This window comes from Micropterus salmoides, unplaced genomic scaffold (genome assembly GCF_014851395.1).
Source record: "Micropterus salmoides isolate LMB-PRFRI ecotype aquatic unplaced genomic scaffold, ASM1485139v1 Ms_hic_scaffold_15, whole genome shotgun sequence".
Classification (NCBI taxonomy): Eukaryota; Metazoa; Chordata; class Actinopteri; order Centrarchiformes; family Centrarchidae; genus Micropterus; species Micropterus salmoides.
Window position 1 is genome coordinate 5,841,159 of NW_024040596.1, and position 22,994 is coordinate 5,864,152.

At 39.0% G+C, this 22,994-nt stretch overlaps 1 protein-coding gene across 1 annotated transcript in view; it reads right to left on the reverse strand.

Moving 5' to 3' along the window:
* Window positions 1-22,994, reverse strand: part of adarb1b (adenosine deaminase RNA specific B1b) — a 120,168-nt gene that overhangs the window by 56,987 nt on the left and 40,187 nt on the right. The window contains exon 5 of the mRNA XM_038720122.1: window positions 14,294-14,369. The gene's annotated coding sequence lies outside the window, so the exon portion shown is untranslated. The remainder of the gene's footprint in view (window positions 1-14,293; window positions 14,370-22,994) is intronic.

The window sequence follows — 22,994 nt, forward strand, 5'->3', positions numbered from 1 at the left end:
GCTTAAAAGCTACATTACAGCTGTAATGGAGAAGTTTGCCCTTCTTAACAGTGTCTCTGGAGATTAGCCCCATTTTCTCCAAATTCTTTTGTCAGGCATGTACGCTTCGCCACCGACAGGAAACAACATATTAGAGCTTCAGAAGTGAAATGCAAACTGTCTCCTGAACAGCACCAAGTCAGTTTCTGGACTCACCTATACTCAACCCTTTGCCTTCTCCGCTCTTCTCTGCTTCAGTACAAACAAATCTGGCCTGGCATTTCATACCATGTTACATGACTTCTGGTAATTGATATTTCAATATTTCAGTTAGTATACAACAAAATGACACTGTATGTTTATCAAACGTTGTCTCTCTTCATCTTTGTATTCATTGTGCTTTTGCTACCTTTCACAGTGCACATGACAGCATACTGATTCCAATGAATTACGTAGCAATTTTAGCCCAATTTGTATGCAGGCCAGATTGACATAACAATCAGTCGCAGAAACGGACTCCATCATCAATGTTTAAGCACATCATCACTTCACTTATGACAGTCTAATCAATTCAAACAGGCCATCTCTTGGCTTTTGGTGCTCGTGTGTGTGTGTGTGTGTGTCGGGATATTACTGGCACAGAGCAGCAGCAGATGTGAGAGGTAATTTTGAGCCCTGAGAGAAGCTCTCTGATGTGTTACAAAGCATTATGGGTAAATTTGCTGTCATTGAACTTGAGTGGAATTCAATGACACAATGTTTTGTTCTCTCATGACTCACACAGACACACGCGCACTTCTTTTTTGCTTGCCTTGACCTTCTGGATCAAATTTTTTTTTCACCTTTAAGATTCACCTTTACTGAGGCAAAAAAGAAAGCTTTGTTCCAGATACGGATTCACTCGCAAAGCACTCATAGGGCTTTATATTTCAAATAAGTTGCTTAGAGAGGCTGTAGAAGATCTGTGTAAGGCAATATTCACTCTTAGAATAATCTTTTTTGTGTGTGTGTTTTGTGCGCATTCATTCATTAACTTCTACTCTAAATCCCTAAATGAAAACTGACGCAGTGGTTGCCCTGCATGTTCACACTGTACACTGTGTGCGGCTAGTCACAGGCTGGCACTTCTGTGGTAAAATGCCCACGGCACATGTTTATATAACCAGTTTCCTAACATGGGAATGGGTCACACTCATGCTGCAATTATGACACAACAGAAAAAGAGACACAGAGGGAAAGAGAAAAACAAAAGCAAAGTGTAGATAAAATGCTGACCGGCTGAACAACATATGATTTGTTAGCATACATGTCCTCAGGCTAGAAGAGTGGCCATGATACACTCTTGATATCACCACAGACAAATGGCCCTCGTAATTACAATAGGGTGAGAGAGAGGAGTGCGTAGCAGAGTTAAACTGAAATGACATAATGGGAGAAACTAACATTTAAAAGGTGGGCAAGCAGATGCCAACAGACTGTTGGCTGCAACATTTTTGACGTGGACAGACAATGAGATCATGGGCTGCCAAGGCTGTTTGTTGTTGTTATGGTTCTTGTTCCTGCCCACCCGGGCCCTTTGATGGCACCCATTTGTAGCATAGGTCTAACCTTAGTGATAATGGCTTTCAACCCCTCTCAGTTCATTCCTCTTTCACCCAAAGAGACACTAAGGTAATGATGTTCACTCTAAATAACACAGAGTAACGCACAGACAAAAAAAACACACCAGCGCTGGCCCGGGGGAGATACGCAAATGGGGGCAGGAGGGAGAGAACAAGAGAAAGGATGCAGTCATATCCACAATGTTTGGAAGAAGAAGAGAAGTGACTCCCTCCACTGAAAGAAAGGAGGAACACAGTTAGTCCACAAAAACTGTCCCAGTGAGGGGTTTGCAAAGCCAAAAGGCAGAAGATCAACTCTGCCGTTGTATATGCATTATGATCATGTTTACGTCAACAATCAGCCAACGGTACATAATGTCATCTGACTGCTTAGAAGTGCACTAAAACATGCCAGCAAATTTCTGTCATTTCCTCCATGCAACATTCAAGAAGAGGCCATTTGTCATTCTACCACATCAATTTTTCATATTTTGACTGAGCAGTCACAAATGGCTTGGCGTTCAACTACATCACGACTTATAGTCCAAAACACATGTTTTAAAGTGAGCAAAAAAGCTATAGTGGCAAAGCAAAGTAGGCCAGTTTGCTCAATATTATCTCGCAGAAAAGAGAGTTCAGACAATAACAAGTTTTTCAATAGACCGAGACATGTAAAATCTGTATATTTGTTTATTTTTAGACTTTACTGAAAGGTTTTAAAAAATGTAGTTAACCACGGTGGTCCGAACTGCTTTTCTGTGGCTCAACAGATAAACTAGGTCTCCAACCTAACATTAGCGAAAGTGTTGTTATTAATGAGATATTAAAGCATAAAATATTTATTTTACACTTTGAAATACCATGAAATATCACGTTACTGCCATTTAAGGTTTTATACTGTACTATACTGGTTCTATACTTTCAGTGTTTTCTCTGAGGGTCAACCTGCTCCATTGTCCAGAGTTTGAAATCTGAAAAAGGTGGTAATGTTTTCATAAAGGCGTCTTCAGCCAGTCTGCAATGTCAATGTCTGGGCTGGTCAAGGCATTTTTGGAACAGCATAAAGCCTGAGTCCTCATGATCCTTTGTTTTTTGTAACCCATGGAGTTCTGGGTAAAAGGGCTTGTCAAATCTGCCTCAGGGCACTCTTTTAAAAAAAAACTCAACATCTTCCAAACGTGCAGCACTGCAAGTGCGGAGCGACAAGAACAAATAAACTGCAGGAGGCGGTTTCAATGTTAGAAAAGTTGCTTTGAGTAGCACAATTTCAGTGCATCTGCGTTTATAACAGCAGATATAACTACTGATAAAGAAACATAGACAGATCCTTCACTCATGTCATGAGTGCTGCATAGTTTGCCCACCAGAGGGCGCGCTGCAGCTCCACTGTTAACAACACTGCCTCACCACAAAATCCACAGAAGAAAACAATCAGCTGACGAGAGCCTAGCACAGCATGCAGAAACAGGCAGAGGGCTGTGTTAGCAGTGAGTCGGTCCTTTGTCACATAAATTACACAACTTAAATAATTATAATAAAAACAGACCCAATCACTTCTCCTCTCCTGAAAACATTCATGACTTGCTAACCCTCTCGTTTTTCACCCTCTCCCGGCTTCCTCCGGCTCACCGCAGTGTGTTTAATGTTACGGTAGTTATTGTCATACGTGATTGTAGATTTATTTCTGAAACAGTGTGGCAGTTCTAGCGAATGGTTCTCATTTGTCTTTAGTTCATCACTTCTAAATATTCTCTAAAATCACGTAACGTTACAGCAGCTTACGCTGCCTGTTGCTAAATTAGCCACAAAGCTAATGTCATGTTTATCAGTGGAGGAGCAGTAAGATCGTAATGAGCTGTTAAACTAGAGTTTAACGTATTCGAAATTTATCTGCGAGCCGCCTGTCTGCAGTTAGTCGGCGTGTCTGAAATGAGTGGACATGTAAATAAACGTGAACTGAACAAGAATCTGACGCGGCTCCTCTTTGTGTGAAGTTGCAGTCAGAGCCGTAATGGCTCTGGTTATAGTTATAACGTTAAATGAAATCTCAAAGTTGCAAGACCTCGTTGTAGACAGTCATGTAACATTAGGTGCATTCAACAGCAGGTGTGTTTTTGACATATACTGGCCAGGTATATTTGAACCTGCCAAAGTATATTTGGCATATAGCATATTTAGGAACCCACTTTAGCATTTTGCAGAGAAACACAGAGAGAGATGTTATCTGGTATTATGTTTAGCGGGCACGGTGGAAAATTTACATTACAGAGCGACTGTGAACGCACCACCGCTGATTTCACTGACTAACGTTAGTTTCGGTTTTGATCCACATGCTGAATCATTACAGCCCTATCTTTCAGTCATCTATTTACAGTTGCATGTTCCTGCAGCAAATATTTATTGCCGTCCAATTGTTTACATGTTAAGTTGTTGATACTTTAATCTATTTTATTAACATAATCCATTTAGGAAAAGGTATTATAGCCCACATACAGAACAGCTTTCAGCATCGGCCTGTTCTAAGTGTAGTTTGGACAGGAAAGGGGTCTACTATCCAAATAAATTTCAAAATCTCTTTTTCACTTTAATATCGGCATTGGCCCTGAAAATCCCACATCGGTTGGGCTTTAAGTGCAACTGTTGTTTAAAATCCTGTCCTAACCTTCATGCAACAGCAATTCCAGAAAGACACTCCATGGACACAATACAAAACACTATGGGAAACTACAACGGTAAAAATGCTTTGCAGCTGTATTAACATCTTATATAAACTGGAAATTGAAATTGACTTTACCAAAATAAAAACTTTTAGCAGTAGCTGAAAAAAGTTTTTTATGAGTATCCTGATGTTGATTGTTGTTTAACAAATGCAGCAAACTTGATGTTGAAAGCTATAAAAAAAAATAATAATCATGACTCCGTTCATCATGAAAACAAACTTAAAGTTCACACATATATTTTCTTTGTTTACAGCATTTGCTTTCCAGTAAATAGAAGACCTGAAAGCAAAGCAGCCCACAACAACCCGTCTCCTGCCAACATATACAAAGCTGATAATGAGTGACTCATCAGTGCTAATTTGCTGTGCTAATTTTATCAGCGAACTTCACAGGCTTGAATAAACCTTGCTATGGCAGAATGGGTGAACAGCATGAGGCTTAACACCAACATGGTCACGCTGTCAAAGAGCTGCCGTGTTGTGTGTGCAGTGAAGTGTTGACGCCTAACTACATGTTTTTTGTTGTCACAGCCCCACTGATTATTGTAAGGAAGAACACTATATTCGTTTGTACATAAGATGCTTTAATTCAAGTTAGCTTATCGTTGTAACAACAATCAAAGAACAAATATGCTACCATCAATACAACACAGTCAGTCTTTTAAAAAAATGGCACAAAATGAAAACTGAGGAGCGTATCACCACCGAGCTCACCTCCTCTTTCTGCTATCCACACCAATCCTAATTTAATGAACTTTGCTATCAAAAACCTGACATGTTGGTAACTGTCTTGTCCAAGCAGTATGGCTCTGACTACACAGCCAGCCAACCAGCTGGAGCATTTGGAAATATGCGTGTTTGTTTGTAGCAGTATTTTTATTTGGCATAGATATTCCACTGACTTCAGTCTTATATAATGGAGATCATTTCAGAATAATGTGACAGCAAACTCATGTCATGACACAGTCTTGTTGAAAGGGCCCCCTGCTGCAGGGGGAAAACAACATCACTACAGATCAAAAATGTTATTCACTCAATGGATCCAATAAAACACACACAAGCATACACTCGTAACACTCCCTACACAGTCTACTGAAATCACAAATTGATCTTTAGAAATTACTACAGGTGAATATGTAGAACTTGGGTATGAAGTACCTATAAAACATCTGTGCTTGTCTTTTAGCCAAGCATTCACCTTTAATGTGTTTCAGTCACAGACTGATTATACTGTTTCAGTTTTTAAAGTTACACTTTTAAAATGACACCATATCCAGTACATTACATATGCAAGCCTAAAGGTGAATTTACTTTTTCACACTATATCTCTTTTAAAACTTTAGGCCATGATTCTTTATCTTCAGCCGACACGACTAAAGGAAAAACTCATTTACTCTCACTTAGATGAAGCAAATTCACTTCTATACAGTAGTCCCATTGATCCTTGTTTATTTGCTTCCTTTCTTCTAAATAAATTAAACAGAAATTAAATAGAAATAAAGACTATTTCATAAGTGGCACACATAGGGTTTTTGGCAATAAAAATAACTAGCTCACAACTACTAAAATATTAAGCCATCTCAACTATGAAAAGAAAAACCAGACAAATCTAGGCAATGCAAATAAAGGGCACTGGAGAATCTGTTTTCCAACCAACCCCAGCAGCATTGCAGTAGATAGTGTGTGCCTGTGTGAGAGAATGACAATGGGGACAGTGAATCATGTGGTTTGAGGCGCTGCCTGTTTTAATATCACCTATGGAGAACAATCTGCCATAGTGTTAGGCTGGTGTTTTCCCTGCTAATGGCAACATTGGCTGGAGCTGATTCCATGAAGACTAATGCATTTGTACTGTAAGCATGTGAACATATGACATTCTCCAGAAGAGCATGAGGCTTACGTTTTGTAAATAGTTTGATTGAACCTTTAAGTGTATGTAACTTAACCGATTAATAATTTAAGTTAGCTTGAATGCAAATTCCATAGCTCATATAATGCTGTAATTAATGTGATGTAAGTACAGCTTCGTATACTGCAAGCTTTTTAAAAACAGATGCTTTTTTAATCATTTTATGTTAAAAGCATGATTTGAAAAGTGCAATTTTAACTTGGACAGCGTCTTGAAAAAAGCTGTAGCGAGTCAAAGTTGAATTTACAGAAAATAATTGCAATTGCAGTATTGGTAAAACACAGTATTTCTAATCTTAAATTTCAAACATTAAGCTATAATAAAGGCTATATGATATATATATAAAAGGTATTTACTGTAGATTGTGTTACATTTGGCACAGAGGAATAGGTCCATCTATGATACGTCACAGCCCTTAATGGGCCCGTGACTGTGAAGTTTAGATAAGGTCAGCCCTGCCACCGGGGTAGCTGTATCTGCGTAATCTATTTCAGCCATCCTGTCCATTTGCCTGCTCTTCCATTTTGCTCGGGAACCCTTTCTCACTGATTGAGAAGTTTGCTGTGAGGCAGAAGGGGTTGCTAAGCTTGTTGAACCTGGAGTGCCCACAAATAGCTCATGCATGCACAATATCCGATCTACACTGCATCTCAATTAATATTTAAAATCCGGCTGCAGTTCAATCTCTTATCGCTGACCTTCTCCCCTTCCTCTGCTACTCTGAGAGCAGCTCCATACTATCCATCTGGTTTTGTATCAACTGCTCTCTCAGTGAGGCACGGGGTTCATTTAAGAGTAAAGTGGAAATTCAGAATCTGTGGTTCCAAAATACTTTCTAAAACCTAGGAAAGAATTTATATACCAGTATTTGAGTTATTCCGGTATATCAGGGTATTTTCATTGTTGTCACATGAAAGCTCCTGTTCAGGTTGGAGAAGGATAAAAAGATGCCAACAAGTTGGTCACTTAAAGAATGTAACTGCTGACATTCAGCAGAAATGTCAGCTTTGTTGCAAATGACAAGTGACAGCCAGAAGATGACACCGTGTGTAAGATTTGCATGAAGACGGTGGCATGCAGCAATATAAAATAATAAATAACATATATATGTAATATATACTTATTCCCATCTCAGAATCAATCATCCACAAACTGCTACAAGGATGAACATGTTGTCAAACTCAAGTGACAAGGCCTAATCCATCCAATAAATAACACAGACATTTGGCAAAACAGTGAAATATGAAAATAACAGTGGCGTGGTGGAAAATCTGTAATTGTCTACTACATCTCTCACTGCGTATTTACCATATGAACCCCACTGGCCCTTCGGGTCATCTGGTAGCTTTCTGCTAACTTTTCCCAGAGTCCAAAATTAAATTGAGAAGCAGCATTTAGTTGCTATGCACCAAATAGCCTAAGAAAAGATTTCCCAGAGTTCGACTAACTTTAAAACAAGGTTGAAAATATTCTATTCTTCTCTACTTTTGACTGAATCTCACCGGCACTCACCATTTTCCACCTTACTTTTAAACATCTTTCTATTTGCTTCTGTATTTTCAATGTGCTCAATAAATAAACCATTGTCTATATAAGATAAAAATTGAGGTATAACATGTAGCGATTTGCCAGAGACCTCCATGTTCACAGCTGACTCTAACGGATAATGATTGATTCAGCAGGCAGGCCTGAAAGGTTAATACGATTAACAATTAAATAATCGCACATTAGTGAAAGCGTAGGTCAAGACGTCTGTGTGACTTACACCCCCTTCTGATGTTCACACACTGATTCTCTGAGCATTTTAGTGACAATGAGTTTATTTTCATTTTGGTGCGTCCCTACTGACAAGGATAGTGTTTACTAATGTAATAAATCAAGTCAGAAGTAGTATCATTTTGCCATTACATCCAATGCAATCGAACTTCCTTTTGCAACCAGTGGAGTCACCCCCTGCTGGTCATTAGAAGTAATGCAGGTTTAAGGCACTTCTGTAGTGGCTTCACTTTTTACACATACGCATGAACATGAGAATGCACATGTAGAAAGTTGTACACACGCACACGCACACACACACACACACACACACACACAAACATCTGCACAACAATTCTTTCTTCATCAAACACACAATCACACACTTACAGTCTCCCTATATGCAGAGTGCTAATTATAGCTTGCCCATTAATCAGCGACAGCTGTAATTATACTAATTCCAGTGTGTAATCTGATCAAGGTGAGGAAGATCAAATCACAGGCTTTAAGGGGGTTCTAGTAATGGTGGCGACAGTGGTGAGGTTGTAAGGAAAATTGGTTTAGACCAAAACAATCTGATTTGACTCGGTATGATAGCTGATTAGGTGGGCAAAGTACAAGCATGTGTGTAAATAAAGCTATCTCTTATGTCTGCAGGCCATTGAGGCTGCTAAATTGCTTTTATTAATATAACAATGTTTACATTGTTAGATTCAAACCCAACATGCGATTGTAACGATAATAAAATTACCTCGAATCCTTGAATCCTACCTACAGTAGCACAGAGACTATAGTGAAAGCTGTGTAGTTGTCTACCAATGTTTGGCTGGGCGGGACGTTTTCCAATATATTTTTATTCTTATCAATGCTGCTTGTCCAGCTGGAGAGACAAACAATGATAATTAGCAACATATTTCTATGAATGCAAGCGTTGATATAAAAGAAAAAAACACAATCAATCATAGTTTCTTTCTCATGTTTCTTCTTGGGTTTCTAGGGCAAATACTAAATGCATTTAATTCAGTTTTTTACACATAAATCTAAACTAGAATTGTTGCCAATCTGACAGTAATGAGAATGACAGAAATGGTCTGTTTAATCTGTAATGAGACAATAAGATATTTCTCACTCTGTTATATGGTCTGTGCACTAGTTTGAAAGGTTGTGCGTGTGCAGCTCTGTGTTCTGTGTGAGGCTGACTGAGGAGTCTTCTGTCTAGACTTGAATTTGTCTCCTGACAATAATGCTTGTAACAACAGATAACTAATGTAGACACGCTTGATGGATTTGTATTTATGAGGGGTACTTCCATAAGTAGTACTCTCCTGTTTTATCTGTGCGCGTCTGTGTAATTAATGTGTGAATTGGGTGTCAGAGCAGATCAGGTCACTTGAAATTACCTTGCCAAGCAGATGTTAGTTGGTAACAACACATTCCTTTAAAAGTTTAATTGTGATAATATGTGTATATGAATGTTTATAACTGTAATAGAGAGCAGCTCAGGTCTACACCAGATAAAGAACAGAATACTACGTGTTAAGAATGTCCCAATCAAGTTGTTTTGGCCTCGGATCCCAGACGTTTAATACTGTCTAACTCAGTATAGTACTATATCATACTAAATTCGGCACACTTCATATGCTAAATATTGATACATATCTAAATACTGAAGGTCCTGGTTCAGAACTATAAAGTTGAAGCTTAAATTATTGCTTAAAGTTAAATGGAATACTGCAAATTCTCATTTCCAGCAGATGACGGACGATTTTGCCAGGTGAAATAACGACTGTCGCAGGCAGATTTTATCAGGTGTAGCTAGGTTGTGAGTCGGCTAAAAACACTGTCTCTGGCTGACGCAGTTTAAAACAACAACGTATAATCAGTCTGTGACTGAAACACAATCAAGGCGAATGCTTGCACTGATGTTTTACAGGTACTTCATACCCAAGTTCTACAGATTCCTCCGTAGTCATTTCTAAAGATCTATTATGTGTTTCTTAAATATTACATTTGAGGGAAGGTTTTAGCGAACAGTCAATTCTTTAATAATAAAACTTAAGGGATCCTAGTAAAACATTTGGTTGTGTTCTGTGTTCACTTTAAAAAATGTACATTGACCACTTTATATTGAAAATATTTGCATTGTTATGGGCCAGTATCAGTCAGGCTCTATTGGACACTGCTAGTCACATAATCAAAACGCCACCAATGTATAATCACACTAAACAACATACTGACTATGTACACAACATGTCAGCATCAAATAATAATACCTAGGGTTATTGTTTATCCAAGAAGTACACAGAACTGATGTTACAGCAAAGATACGTAAACACAACCCTGCCATTGTAACAATATGAAGTTAATCACTGTTCCTTATGCACCAAGTGCCATCTGTAGTTTGTACAGCGAAAAACAGATGTCACCGAGACAGTAAGCAGACTGACTGTGCTGGGTCGAATCTACACTCTCAGTGATAGCAGCCTCTGTTACAGCGTCGCCTCAATGACTACATTGTTTCTGCATCTGGTCACCGCTTCCACTTCCAGGCTCTAAAACAAATGTGGTGTGCTTTGATACTGGATCCATCAACTCCTGGATGGAGTCAGATGGCTGGAAGCCAGTGTCCATGTACAGTACAATGTACTTTTGTATGACAGCAAAGGGTAAAAAAGAAATGTGAGAGAGAGTGAGAAACAGATCAACAGTGTGGCTGCCGAGTGGGAAAGAACCCAGGTACTCTTCCAGATGAATTCTTCACATAAATACATAAATACACGCTAATCAGTGTGATGCAGGGTTGCGAAGCACTCTGGCTACTGGATCATACAGAACATATGGGGCTGGAGCATTTGAAGAAAGAGAAGCCAAAGTGCAGTAATAGAATTCTATTAAAACCCAGTTCAATATTTATTTTAAGAAAATTTTAGAGTGCTGATGTTGATTTTCACATTAGACCACAGTCATGTGGAGACCAAATCAGCAGCTTTCCAAAAGCAACATTAGAGGGAAATGATTTATGAGGATGAGAATGAGAAAAGGATAGGTGTTAGAAGGAACTTTTGAACAGGGGCCCAATTAAGGCATTCATGGTGTGAAGAGAGAGAGAGATGTGAGACATGTTGCTGAGGTGAAAGGGACATGGGCATGCCGGTGTTCTGGAAATAACAGGAAGTTAGTTATCGTAGTACACACAGCCCTAAGAGGAAATAAGGCACAACCCTTTGCGCCTGCTTGCCCCAAGTTACGTTCTTCTCAGAGCCATAACTAAACAGACATGCATGATACAGTACACTTGTTTTAGATTCAGTGAGGCTGACACTTTCAAAGGATACCGTCTCTTTTAAGTTTTGTTTAGTACAGTAATCTAATGATAGTTGTACCCACAGGAAACAGGAACTGCTGATAGCTTATTCAGCATACCTTTAAAAAACAAACTAAATCACAATTTTGTATGAGCGGTGCCCAAATTGTCCGACCTCTGGTGGGAGATATTAATTGCAGGTAATCTTTAATTGGATTTTTTTTTATTATTATTATAATGAAGCAGAGGGCGATCTCAGTTTTTACTGAAAATTGTGTAATTTCTTTAATCATTTGAGGGGGCTGGAACTCAATAAATGCTTCACTAATAGAGTCCAAAGCAATGTGGGGAGCAGTTTTAATGGTCCTTACCTAATGTGCATCAGCCCAGCAGGTTTGCTATCAAAATTTTAACAGAACCTCCACATTGCTGACCAGAGGGTCAGCAGAGGCATTAAATATATAAGCCGAGAATTTCTCTGGTGCAGTATTTTGAGAGACTGACATTAAACACATTTTATGCAATGCTCTTCATTGCTCCTGATTGAGCATAAAATCTGAGGAGCATACACATACAGTACATACGGTGTGTGTGCATACAATACTATAAACTCGTGTGTGTCATCAGACAGGGAAAAAGTAAACAGATGAATGGCAAAGTAAACTCAAATCATGATACTGACTAGTCCAGCCACGTAGCAGATCTCAGCTTTATACATAACGCAGCTCTTTTTGTGACAGCATGACGCAACACCACCCAATCCTGAATTATAAGTCCTAGCTGAAGGACCAAAGGTCACCCTTCCAGCAGTTCCCATTGCTTTTTCATTCGTGCACTGCTCAGACGCACAAACAAACTGTTTGCTCATGACACAGATGAAATATTGCTGGCCTAGTTCCGGGTGGTACGAGGGTTAAATCATCAGAGGCAGCACAATGTACGTAGGGATGTGTACATTATACACCAATAGCTATTTTACGATTGATTTATCAAATGAATGCCATATACCTTGTGCTCTGGTGCAATAAAAGCCACACAAACAAATTTTAAACACTACGAGCAGAAGCAACGCACTGAAATGTATGTTAAAAATATACAACTGGAGTGCAGTCCAATGCCTCTCTTACTACCCAGTAGCAACACAGCACACGGTGACTGGATAAGTGTTGGCTATATTGCTAACACTGCACTAAATATTCATTACAATAATGGAGGGGAGGTGGAAGCAGGAGGGCAAGATACCACAGGGTGGGTTTCTAACCGCACAGGCTACCGGAAAGCTGCTGCCATTAACACTCACAAATATCAGGACAGGCAGAAGATAGGAAACTGGCTAAACATTCAACATTATAACTAAAGGAATTAACAGCAGGTTTGGCTGCCATGTCTGCATGCATGTTTTTGCAGTTTGATGATGTAAGCAAACAAATATGTGCTTAAATTGCCAAATGCAAAATATGTGTGTGTTTGGTGCTGATACAAACCACAGACATGCTGTCTGTGGTTAACAGTGTCTGCTGCACAGGAGGGTAGGATGAGGGAGCCAGTATGATACAGAGTCAGGCAGAGCTGACAACATTATTTTACGGCTTTTTTATACTTTTTCTCCACCCTTGCCCTGGGAGAAATGAAAAAAAGTCCTTACTAAGACAGCATGGTGCCATTACCTGAGCACCACTGGGCACAGCCTCCATGTAGCAACCTGTGGTGATCAGAATCTTCTCAAGGTGGCCGTCCTTCTCTACCTGACAGTTCCTTCCCCCTAGCACCCAGCAGGAAAATGGAGACTATTTAAGAAGAGCGCAAGGAGGACGTTAAATGTCTCTTCTTGTCAATAACACTGCCAGTGCCTGAGCTATCCCTGGCTCTCTGTGAAAAATAACTGCTACATGTCACTTTAAGAGTTTAACAAAAAGAAGACATCTGAAGAGCTATGCAAAGGATTTAGTATAGCACTTCCATAAAGTTGACAGATTTGATAGGACCAAAATTTACAAATAATGGTCAAAACTGATGCAAACGACGCCAAGACTAAAGCACTAGATCTTACACTTCCTATAATGCTACTTGAAAGAATATTTCAAAGTAACCCCGCCACCTGAAAAACACCCACGTTTTTCAAGCTCTCCATGCAAAGTTTGTAATAAAGGCTTACAGTTAAAAATGTTAAATCTCAAACTCAAGCTGAGAAAAACCTGATGATGTCACGATGACATCATCAGGGTTATTGTTTTCAGACTTTAAAGCTCCTCTCGAGCCACGGCGGATATTACACAATCATTTTCACAGGCCGAGTAACACTCCCAGTGATAAGTAAACTGTCCCTTCATGATGTGTTGACTCATTCCCACAAGATGAATATTAAAGGGACACACATACATACGGTACATGTATTGTACATAAATGCATTTCCATCCCCAATAATTAATCATCCTTACACAACAGAGCAAGGGTTTTGAGATTCAATCGAATGGGGGTAACTGGAGGAGACAGGCAAAGAGAGACAAAAAGAGAGGGAGGAAGAGTCCAGGATCCCTTGATATTTGGGCCATTCTAAAAATAGTCACACTGGAGCAGAGATATGAATTGTACTCCTCAAAGTCTTCAAACAACAAAGGAAGAAATTAGAGAGCACAAACTGCGTGTATTCACTTAAAGGTGAACACTAGGGGTGATGTGAGCTGGCATCAGGTGCAGGTATGAGTTACACCACTGTTTATGAACTCTGTCTCGTACTTAATATGAACCTTCTTCATTTCTGAATGACTGGTAACATTACTCCTCATTTGGCACACCGGTCACGGGAGTAATTCCAGGGTTGAAAGAGTCATGTAGTCAGCCCACTGTAGCTCAGACGCAATACCCCATTTGTTTGTTCTCTTATAGTACTTATGTCTCGTTTGGTCATACTCCCAGCAATATGTCCACAATGCGATCTGTCTGAAATGTTGGCCATTTAGGAATCCCACTGCTGCACCTGTAAGCGTGCCAGCTAAATGCCTGAAATATCACAGTTATGAACTCACCTTTCCACTGCGTAGTCAAGGGGAATGCTGTTTTATTTGCTAATCCTTTGCAGTCCACAAATGCCGCACACAGCAACTGCAGGAAAAAAAGTAGATCATTAATATATGCGTGATGAGGCACTATACATAACGTATTCTGGACTTGTTCATACAGTATAAGGTCACTATGTCCATATCTTAAAAATAAATATTACATAATAGCTAAATGCACAGTTATATTTGAGGTTGTTGGAATTCTTCCTTCAAATATGCCATCAAAAAATATTTCATTCACTAATGGGAGTCTGGCTTTGAGTGATCCTGCAGGAAATCTGCCGTACTCAGTCGACAGGAACACCCTTCTTTTAACTGTAGTGCAGAAATAAAGTTTGACTGGTGTCACACACAGGATGCATGAGTCCTTAAAAAGGAGCTGACGTATGAGTTTCTTCAGGAGATGTTGCACATTCAACCCCAAGCCGCAATAAAAAAGAATCAAGGCCAAGGATCTCTGCAGGCAGACGGTAGAATGTCACGAAGAACCACGACATAAGAAGAAAACGCTGGCCAACAACCTCCTGGCCCTGCCCCGGGCAACTGGACTCTATCCAGCACCAACCACAGCAATACCACAACAAAACAGCACTTAAAACAGAGTGGCAGTAAACAGCCAAGGCATCCACACAGATGTGGGAAAAGGGAGCAGATGTTGCCCCAATGTCTAGTCACATTAGCGACAGTGATGCCACTGTTACAGGCACAAGGACAGAGGGCTATCTTGAAAACAAAAAATGGAGGTGACACTGGCAAGGTTTATCATCGACTGAAGCTGAGTTGCCTGCTTCTAAATAAATTAATATCAAGTTACATGCCTCACACTACCCTACCAACTAACCAACCACGGAGAAAAAACCTAAAGATACAAGTTCAGGCATCACAAGAATAGTATCAGTAGCACATTTGTAAGCTGTGTTATAAAAGGTTCTATATAAATAAGGTTTCTTACTATTTAATTACGATACCAGGCAACATTAGAAGATATATACACATATCATATACACATATAATAATATATGTTGTGAAAACCTCAGAACAAAATGTAAAACTTCATGATCCTACTCAAATATTTTAGATTCTTCTTTAAGGTTAAACTTACATCGTCCACTCTAATAGAGCAGTTCCAGGCTGAAAAGAGTTGGCTTGTCCTTTTAAAAAAAAAAGGCTAGCAGGGTGAGCGGTGCAGACCATATGGTATCTGCTTGGGCATATGGGCAACTTGGTTGGAAAACAAGACACTGGTAGCCTATTGCATCCTCCAATGTCCTGTGGATATGTGTGTGTGTGAGAGTGTGTGTCCATCATCTGTATTCAAGACACCCACCAAGGTGCTCTACAACTCTCTGAGCTGCCACAAGCATTTCTGCACAAAAGTCACTCTCTGCAAAGTTACCCTTAAAGGTCCAGTGTGTAATATTTAGGTGGATCGCTTGACAGAAATACAATAAAATATACATAACTATGTTTTCAGTGGTGTATAAAGAACTGTATAATGAACTGTTATGTTTTAATAACCTTAGAATGAGCCATTTCTATGTACATACAATGCTGGTCCTCTTACATGGAAGTCACCATGTGGCGTCGCCGTGTTTCTACAGTAGCCCAATCTGACAAATTTCTCTACAGAGTGTGTTTCGTCACTATGTTGAATACGTACAAACAAAAAGAAGTAGTAGTAGTAGTAGCAGTCGTTTGGTTTGTTAGAATTAAGAAGAGAAGAGAAATTTAGACAAATGGAGGACCACATGTATTACTTACAATTGTACAACATCTTATCCTCTAATCGGGCTGGCTTTAGACCAGATTTTTCAAAACCCACAGCTCTTTTAAAGTTTGCTAATGATGTGTTCTCAGCATTTGACAAAGGCCAACACAGTGTAGCTATCTTTATTGACCTTTCTAAGGCCTTCGATATGGTAGATCACTACCTGCTGCTTGATAAGCTTTATTCCATTGGTTTGTATCAAAATGTCCTACTCTGGTTTAATGCTTATCTTCACGGGAAGCATCAGTGTGTTGTTTACCATGGTTTCCAGTCAGAATAATTAATGCTTGATAAGGGTGTCCCCCTAGGATCCACTTTGGGTCCCCACCTTTTTTCTATTTTCATTAATGGTTTATCCAAAATCTGCAAAAAATTGCTCAGTGCATCAGTTATTTACACCTCGAACTCAGATATATTACAAATTCAGAACTCCTTACAAGTGGATTTCAATTTGGTCCAAAACTGGATTCATGTTAATAAATTGGTAATAATTAAGAAGAAGCTCTGTAACATGGTGTTCGGAACAAGGCATAATCGTCCTAGAACTTTACATCTGCATATTAACTTTTGGACTGAACTCAACTTCAAATTGCATATTGACTTCATTATAAAAAAAATCTATGGCTATTTAAGTTCTATTTACTGATCAATACACTGTTTTACATTTCAAGTCAGGAAAATAATTATTTATCAGTTGATACTGCCGATTATAGATTATGCTGATATTATCTATTTGAACACCACTGATACCATTCTTAGGCCTCTTAATGTTGTTTTTAATTGTTTTTGAAGATTTGTCATGAGGTGTCCATTTAACACTCATCAATGCTCTATTTACGAGTCGCTTAATTGGTTACAGCCTAAAGCAAGAAGGGAATTTCACTGGATAAAGTTTATTTTCATATGTGTTTACTTTAACTGTCCTCCAAACTTTAAACAATTTTTAGTTCCTTGTAGAGTTCCATAATCACTCAGACAGATGTAACATCCCTTTTTTATTGTACCAAGAACTTTTACTGTAGCTGGACGGAAATCATTTCAATGTAAAGCACCATGTAATTGGAATAATCTTCATCCTACCCCAAGATCTATCAGCACATTTCACTACTTCTTGGCGTCTTTAGCTCTGTCTCTTAAAACAGGATGTTCATGTTATTAATACCATCAGGTATCGCTATGTTGGTTTTTTATACATTAGGCTTACACACAGAGTAATTTACAACTTGAGTAGTTTTGGGGTTAAATGTTGGTTGATTTTCAATTGGTATAATTAAAGTTTTAGGATTGTTTTAACTTGTTGTTTTTCGTTGTATTAACTGAGGGTGTTGGGTGTGGGTGAGAGTGGGTGTGAGAGTTATCTGTATATGTGTATGTGTACTATATGTAGTTATGTAATCTTCTGTTTTGTAATTGTTCATTATGTATTCGTGTTATAGGACCCCCTTGAAAATGAGATTCTGCCTCTCAAGGGGCTATCCTTCAATAAATTCAATTCAATTTAGCACAAGAGCCACCGTATCTTCTCCTGCATGCTTGCAAAGCAAGGGGGTCACGGTGAGTGAGTCATTGGGTGCAATTCTCAACCCTTACCACTAGATGCCACTTAAACTTACACACTGAACCTTAAACCTGAAAGCCAAGTTTAGAAAAAGTGACCACAAGCATATTAGTCATACACATCTAAGCATACAGTGTGCACAGCTTAGGTTATATAAGGCTAGCCCTAAATGTCTAAATACTAGGGGTGTGAGATTAAATTGTGACAAGAATTGTCGTCAGGTAAAAAGCTGTCTTGCGAGACTCACGCAAATTACATTCATTTTCTCACGCAGTGAAATATAAATGTGTAACTGTTGAGATAGACTCACAGAGTGAATCAACTCCGCCCAGCTGACTGACACCAGCATACGCTGTGATAGTAATCTGCTGAACCTGCTCGTGCTGCGAGTCCAGACCTTTTTACATTCAGTCAACAGTCCAGACAGCTGTGACGAGTAGTAACGCAGCAAGTGTTGCAACATAAACATCTAAAAACTGAAGCGCATCCTGCTCTGTTTTGGACTGTGAGCTGCACTGGAAGTTAACGTTTAACTTGTGTGGATTTGGGTTGAGATTTCTGCCCGATCAAAAGTGTTTCATTTACTGCAGTCCCAAACTGCTTCGGTCAAATGGTCTGAAGGGCATAACGTTACTACCAGCGGATCAAAAACATTATGCACAGCAGAGTAAAGGGCAGGTAGACTTTTCAATAATGATGACATTAGTCTGGTAATATTCTGCCTTTTCTCTGGACATGTCAGAGAACACAGATGGCCTACGTGGGAGAGATTCTGAATGTGCAGAAAGTTTTGACCATGAGCAGAAAATCTCCTGCAACACAGGAGCTATTAAAGTCCTGGAGTTTTTAACTAAATTAAAATTAAATAATTTATCATTAGGGTGAAAAGGTGCCACTGTCACATTTGAAGAAGTTACTTCGACAAACAAAGACACAACGATGAGGGAAGACCAAATCATGAATCAGCAGGGATGATATTAAATAAGTTGATCTAATAGAGAAACAGATCTGAAAGTGGCACAGAATGACTGAGAGCTGCACTGTACTATATTCTGTTATAGTTAGGCTATAGATTTTGAATCGTCACCTGCCACCTGAATTTTGTGTTTCTCTTTATATAAATAATTAAAACAATCACCATTAACTGGTGCAGAAAAAATCATCAGAATGCAGGAAATAAAGTTTTTAATGCACAAATTTTTCCATATATTTTCCATATATTTCAGCATTAAAGATTTCTTAAAAATAGTGTTAAAATCTCGTCTCGTCTCGAGGGTCTCGTCACACCCCTACTAAATACTGTAGGTCAGTACTGTTTCCACACCAATGGCACATCTCAAAATAAACATAAATTCAAACACCACAGCTTCATGCTAAACCTACTGAATACAAGCCTAAAATCAAATGCAATACTCCTCACTTCTGCTCTTCATATTTAGAATAAGTTGGATCTGGTCCAGAACCATTGATGCATTGTAGATAAAACTGATAAAAATCTATAAAACTCTTTTTATGTACGAACGGCCATGGAAGGATTCTCTGAATGCAAAATACCAATAAATGAGAAATGTCATTGTCACAGTATTATTACATTCATTAACCCTACACAGCATTTACCAGCTTTAAAATAATTAAATGTAGCAATGGTGTGCTGACAAAAGATCATCAAGAAGTCAGCAATGAAACAGGAGCATCTACATAGGTTTTTGTTGAAAGAGTTTACAATTTGTTACATAAATCTGTTGTAAGTTGCTATGCACCTTGTTTTCTCTCTCTCATGTCTTGTGACCAAGTAATGCAACAGAAGAGGAGGACAGACTATGCTTGCACTCTCGCACCTTAGTCTCTAAGGATACAACTACTGCTCATTTTGCAGTGGTGAATACATCAATCTGCCACCATCTGCTCTGGAGATTCTGTCTTGCCTTCTCCATGAACTATCCAGAGCAGAAGGTACAAAGATCTGAGGGCTAGTGGTGATAGCAGAGGTTGAATGTTGCTTGCTGTTAAACAATGAGAATGACTATAGAGAAACACAACACTGTATCAAGCTGAAATCTCATCATAACACTGCATCAAGATGCATTATTTTGCTGAAATGAAGGGCAATAACTTGTATCCCAGAGCTGACCTTTGCCCCCCCCCCCACAGGAGTAGCAGAGAATCTGCAATCATGAGGTTCATCCTGACAGACGTTTTCACTGTGATGCTAAGTCTGTTACAAAATCCTAAGCAGCTGCAGATCTTATTGAATGCAGCTCCTGATTCAGTGGTTTTTGCACAGACTCTGCATTCTGCCGCTGCAGTTCCAAATGAGCAGCCAAACACAGTGGCAGATGTCAATCGTGATACATGAAAGACAACAACTGGTGAGCAATTTAATGCTAATGAAGCAGGGACAAAATGCTTAGGTTGCTGGTTCTTTAATGGGCTTTGCACGTCATGGCGCTTCTTAATTTGTGAAACCCGAAGACAAAACCGTTTTTGAGTCCCAACTGCTGTTAATGGAGCCTGCTCTAAGCTAATCCAAACTTTCATCACAGTGCAATTAACCCTGTTTCCAGAGACGCAAACAAAAGTTCAGCTGCATTTCTGACATGACATTTCCCAGAGGAAGAAACCCCAAACAGTGTTCAATGATCTGTGTTTCTTGTTTAATCCACTACTTAAGGAGGGATGCTGTTGCTACCAATAACAAAAAAGGTGCTATACTGGTTCAGTGGGTTCATAATACATCCTCGGGCAGGACTGGCTGTTGACTGTTCCCAAGTCCCAGCTCAAGACTAAAAGTCTTGGCTTTTGCAGTCAGGGCCCCTCGGCTCTGGAACTCCCTTCCCCAGAACTTGAGGCTTGCATGATCGGGGACATCTTTTAAATTACTTCTGAAAACATATCTTTTAAAAAAAGCATTTTACTAATTTCTAGTTGTTACGGATGGGGATTGTTAATTTTTATTGATACTATTAATGAGACTGCTTAATGATCTGATTCTTTGATACCACTGCGAGTACTTTACTATTATTTGGTGATGGTTATTTGGTGAGACGTATTCAATGTGCGATAACATTGGTATATATTGATTTGACATATGACATGCGATAAATAAACAAATATTAGCTGCCTGGTTGTTTTTAAATTAATTATAAATTAGAATTTTATATTTTAAATAGAACCCAATGTTGTTTCTAGAGCAGCAACATTAACGTTTACAACAGCAATGTCACTATTTAAAGTCAATGTCTGACATCACACGTTTAGAAAGAATGAAGAAACCATGTGAAGCTCATTTTATTTAAACTTTTTATGGCCTGTGTCCTGAAATGTTTAAAAATCTTTGTTGGATCTTGTAAAGCACTTTTTAACTTTGTTTTAATAAGTGCTGTATAAATCAAGTTTATTATTATTATTATTCTCAAATCATCAATCAAGTTGAGAAAATAAAACAAACCCAATCTCAGTAAGATACTTTATTATTTCATGTTGCTTATTTACAGAAAGGTTTGCAGACCAAACTGACAGAAATGCAGGCAACGTCACACTCCTCTCTCCTGATTGGTGAAAGACTTTCAGTATCTTTACTGTCCGTGAAGTATTATCTTTATCTCATTCATATGTATCCAGTAATGTGCTTCATCTATCACCAACTAATAAAGCTCGTCATCCAACACAATAAATATTTCTGCAGCACTATTCAAGGTATTTCTAACTGAATGGTATTTGCTCTGTAAAGCTGCATTTATTTATGATCCTTTGTTTATGGTATCCTGTTACACTCTGGGCACTCCAGCTATCAAAAAAACTGAGTGACCGCCTTCTCCACCGCCCCCAGCCCTTTCCTAGCAGACAGTGTTATGGAGCTAGCAAGTGAATCATGGAGTGCACAAGTAAACAAAAACCAGGCTTCTATTGCAATTAATGATGAATGACAGTGTAAGCTGGCAGGCGACAATATCCTTTAATTTTACATGACCTTTTTTCCGTGACCTCCGAGTGCCACTGGCAGTAATTATTCACTTTGGTTGGAAGTACTTCTTGGGATCACCCTTTAAATGTTATTTGTTTTATTTATTACTGTATTACTTATCTCCTGTTGTTCTGCTTTCAAATCTCTCTGAAAGATTGTGTGTCTAAATGATCCTAAAACTCTATTTGATAAGTGTGACGTATTTCAGCAGGTGAAACTGACGTGCCAGATGATGCTGTGATGGTGATAAGTGACTGCAACAAACTTCAGCATGCTTAAGCATCATTATACAGATGGCGTGACAGCGGATGGCGTGATGTGTGGTGATCACTTCTAAAAAAAAAACTCAAGTCAGGAATTAGGATGGAAGTCACAGACTGAGGAAGTTTGTGAGGGACAAGCGAAGACTCACTCACTTCCTCAAAATACTGCTGCATAGGTATCTTTGGAAAATTAACATCTAGTCAGTCCAATGGAGCTGCTCAGTGGCTATAGCAGAAAGCTATACATGTAGCAGCTGTGTGAATGTGAATTATACAGGCAGCACTAAGAACAAGCGCGCACGGTCAGCAAACCTTCCCGGGTTAATGAAGTTTTTGAGATAAATGTAGCAGGATAAACCTCTCCAACCTTTCAATTAAAGGAATGTGATCAAAGCTGCCCTGTTAATGTCAAAATGTGACATGAATGCAATACTGACGCAACAGTAGTGTGAAATGTGATGTGTCAAGTGAGAGTCATAATGAAATACTTTAAGAACAACAAAGCACTAAGCCAGGTATTTTTATTTTATTTTAAAAGAATGAACCTTCCTGAGGCTAAAGTAAATGAGGGATTAAAAACTCTAACGCATGTATTTCTGTGTGTGTGTGTGTGTGTGTGTGTGTGCCACTGCAGTTAGCACTCCAATGCCTATCTTGTTTCTTTTTCCTTCCCGACTGTCTATCCACATCCTTTCTTTTTCCCTAGCCATCTACTTTTCTTGCATACTCAAAAAAACTTTTGACTCTTTTGACACCTCTGTTGACAGTTTTGTGCATCTTGCCAGCACACGAGGCAGCAAAAGACACATTTCAGCGCAACCCCCACAAGGAGCTGCAGTAGATTCAGTTTCAGCTGATCCTTGACTAAATTGAAAAAGCAGGCATTAATATTTAAGGCCAATAGTTAAACGTGTGGACGAAGGATAAATCGTTTAGTAAGGCCAACCCTGGAACACAAATTAAACCATTAAATGATTGATAATAGTTAAAACTCCCCAAAAGGTCCCTTTTTCATGACTAATCTTAAAGAGAAACAGACACTTACACTTGATGTTTTGCTGCTATATCCTTACTTAGTCTTGTGTGACCAGTAGCTTAATGTGGCTAATGTTAGG